We start from the raw sequence: 3,809 nt of genomic DNA, 5'->3' as shown, positions 1-3,809 counted from the left end.
CTGATCTCAGGGTTGTGAGTTCAAGCCCCATGATGGGTGTAGAGCTTACACTAAAAAAAAAAAAAAAAAAAAAAGAGCAAAGACAAATTACATGTATTTGAAATAGAATGTTCAGGAGTGGCAGGGGAACAATGACACCGTAAGAGCTCCAATACCTCCTATCCAAAAGGCCCTCCGCTAGTCCCCCTGTCTGACTGTCCGCTTGCGGCATAAATCAACCTCCCTTGAGCATGATCAAGAATTCTGATCTTGCAAAACAAACCGGACAAGGACCCAGGCCTCAGAGGTGAAAGGAGTCTTGTGTGGTCTTGGAAAATGTTCTCTCACTGACCTTATTCTCCCTGTTTTAGACTGGTTGGAGAGAGCTAATTAAAGTAAAACCATGAAAGGTTTTCTGCCCATGTAGATTTATGCACTATAACTTTCAACTTGGAGCTTTGTAAATTGGAAGATTATTATTTTTTTTTTAAGCTGGCTCCATGCCCAGCGTGGAGCCCAATGCAGGGCTTGAACTCATGACCCTGAGATCAAGAGCTGAGCTGAGATCAAGAGTTGGATGCTCAACTGGCTGAGCCACCCAGGAGCCCCTGGAAGATTATTTTATGACTTAATTGAGATTAAAATGTGGTGCTCAGGAGCTTTAAAAGATACCAGCAAATCCATAAAGACAGAAAGTAGATTAAGGGTTACCGACGACTGTGGGAGAGGGGAAGTTATTGCTTAATGCGTACAAAATTTCCATGTGGAGTGACATAAAAGTTTTGGACATAGACATGGTAATAGTTGCACAACATTGTGAATATAATTAATGCCACTGAATTGTACACTTAAAAATAACTAAAATGAAAAAAAATATGGCTAAAATGGTAGATTGGATGTGATTTATATATTTTTAAATTTTTTTTAAAAAGATTTTATTTATTTGTCAGAGAGAGAGAAAGAGCACAAGCAGGGGAGGGGCAGAGGGAGAGGAAGAAGCAGACTCCCCGCTGAGCAGGGAGCCCGATGATGCAAGGCTCGATCCCAGGAGCCTGGGATCGAGAACTGAGCTGAAAGCAGACGCTTAACCGACTGAGCCATCCAGGCGCCCATATATATATATATTTTTAAGATTTATTTATTTTGGGGGCACTTGGGTGGTTCAGATGGTTGAGCGTCTGCCTTCAGCTCAGGTCATGATCCCGGGGTCCTGGGATCAAGCCCCGCATCAGGCTCCCTGCTCAGCGGGGAGCCTGCTTCTCCCTCTCCCTCTGCCTGCTGCTCCCCCTGCTTGTACTCTCTCTCTCTCTCTAATAAAAAATAAAAAATCTTGGGCGCCTGGGTGGCTCAGTTGGTTAAGCGACTGCCTTCGGCTCAGGTCATGATCCTGGAGTCCCAGGATCGAGTCCCACATCGGGCTCCCTGCTCGGCAGGGAGCCTGCTTCTCCCTCTGACCCTCCCCCCTCTCATGTGCTCTCTCTCTCTCAAATAAATAAAATCTTTAAAAAAAAAAAGGATTTATTTATTTTTCATTTTTTTAGAGAGAGAGAGAGAGCATTGTGGGGAGGGGCAGAGAGAGAGAGGGAGAAAGAACCCCAAGCATGGAGCCCAACGCGGGGCCCAATCCCACAATCCCGAGATCGTGACCCGAGCCAAAACCAACAGATGGACGCACAACCAACTGAGCCACCCAGGCACCCCAGTGGGATTTATATTTTAACACACACACACACCCAAATAAATTACCATTTACACACAACAGATTGGCAAAGACTAAAGTCATTCAGTACGCCCCATGACCAGAATTGGATCAATGAGAATTTTTGGTTGAGTGGGAGAAGTATAAATTGGTATGGCCACTTGGAAAAGCTTTTTGGCTGGGCGCCTGGGTGGCTCAATCAGTTAAGCATCTGCCTTCAGTTCAGGTCATGATCCCAGGGTCCTGAGATTGAGCCCCACACTGGGCTCCCTGCTCAGTGGCAAGTCTACTTCTCCCTCTTCCTCTGCCCCTCTCCCTACTTGTACTCTCTCTTTTCTCTCTCTCTCTCTCTCTCAAATAAGTAAATAAAATCTTAAAAAAAAAAAAAAAGAAAAGCTTTTTGGCATTATGCAGTAATGTTGAAGAGATGCATACCCTTAACTCAAAAGTTCCACTCTTAAGCTTGTGTCCTAAAGAAATTCTTTTAACGTGCCCAACGACTTCTACAAGAATGTTCACAGAAGTACTATTTATACACCAAAACCCTGGAAATTACTGAACTATCTACTGATAGGAGAAAGGATAAGTACATAATGGAACATTCATATGATGGAATACTGTTAGAGCTATGAAAATGAATGAGCCACTGCAACATCCGTTACCATGGATAAATCTCTCAAAATATTGATCAAAGGAACAAGTTGCAAAAAGCTCTGCACAGGGGCGCCTGGGTGGCTCAGTCGTTAAGCGTCTGCCTTCGGCTCGGGTCATGATCCCATTGTCCTGGGATCGAGCCCCGCATCGGGCTCCCTGCTCCGCGGGAAGCCTGCTTCTCCCTCTCCTGCTCCCCCTGCTTGTGTTCCCTCTCTCTGTGTGTCAAATAAATAAATAAAATCTTTAAAAAAAAAAAAAAAGCTCTGCACATAATATTCCACTTACATGAAGTTCAAAAACATTCAAAACTAAATGTATTAGAGGCGTATACATATACAATAAAACTAAAAAGGAAAAAAACTTGACAAACACAAAAGTCAGTATCGTGGTTTTCCCTAGTGGGAATGGGTAGGGTTGCAATGGGTGGAAGGTACAGACTGGGGGACTGGGGAAAATGGTACTGTAATAATCTGTTGTTGTTTTTTTAAAGATTTTATTTATTTATTTATTTGAGAGAGAGCGCGAGAGAGAAACAGCATGAGAGGGGAGAGGGTCAGAGGGAGAAGCAGGCTCCCCGCTGAGTCGGGAGCCCGATGTGGGACTCGATCCCAGGACCCCGGGATCATGACCTGAGCCGAAGGCAGTCACTTAACCGACTGAGCCACCCAGGCGCCCAGTAATAATCTGTTTCTTAAGCTCAGTGGTAAGTACATGGATGGTCATTTTATTTTTTTCTTAATCCTTTTGCATTATATATATTCTGTCTGGATATGGAATATTTTATATATTTTTTTAAAGATTTTATTTATTTATTTGAGAGAGAGAATGAGAGACAGAGAGCACGAGAGGTAAGAGGGTCAGAGGGAGAAGCAGACCCCCTGCTGATCAGGGAGCCCGATGCGGGACTCGATCCCGGGACTCCAGGATCATGACCTGAGCCGAAGGCAGTCGCTTAACCAACTGAGCCACCCAGGCGCCCTATTTTATAATTTTTTAAATGAAGTATGTATAATTATTAAACCGATTTTTTAATTTTTTAATTTTTTATTTTATTTTATTTTTTTAAAAGATTTTATTTATTTATTTGACAGAGAGAGACACAGCAAGAGAGGGAACACAAGCAGGGGGAGTAGGAGAGGGAGAAGCAGGCTTCCCCGCGGAGCAGGGAGCCCGATGTGGGGCTCGATCCCAGGACCCTGGGATCACGACCCGAGCTGAAGGCAGACGCTTAACGACTGAGCCACCCAGGCGCCCCGATTTTTTAATTTTTTTAAAGATTTTATTTATTTGAGAGAGGATGAGAACAAGTGGTGGGGAGGGGCAGAGGGAGAGAGAGAGAGAAGCAGACTCCCTGCTGAGCAGGAAGCCCATGTGGGGCTCAATTTCAGGACCCGGAGATCATGACCTGAGCCGAAGGCAGGCGCTTAACTGACTTAGCCACCGCGGTGCCCCATAAACTAACTGATCTTTTTGAAGA

Source organism: Neomonachus schauinslandi, chromosome 5, assembly GCF_002201575.2.
Source record: "Neomonachus schauinslandi chromosome 5, ASM220157v2, whole genome shotgun sequence".
NCBI lineage: Eukaryota > Metazoa > Chordata > Mammalia > Carnivora > Phocidae > Neomonachus > Neomonachus schauinslandi.
The sequence above is the reverse complement of the archived record's forward strand: the minus strand, read 5'-3'. Positions refer to the sequence as shown.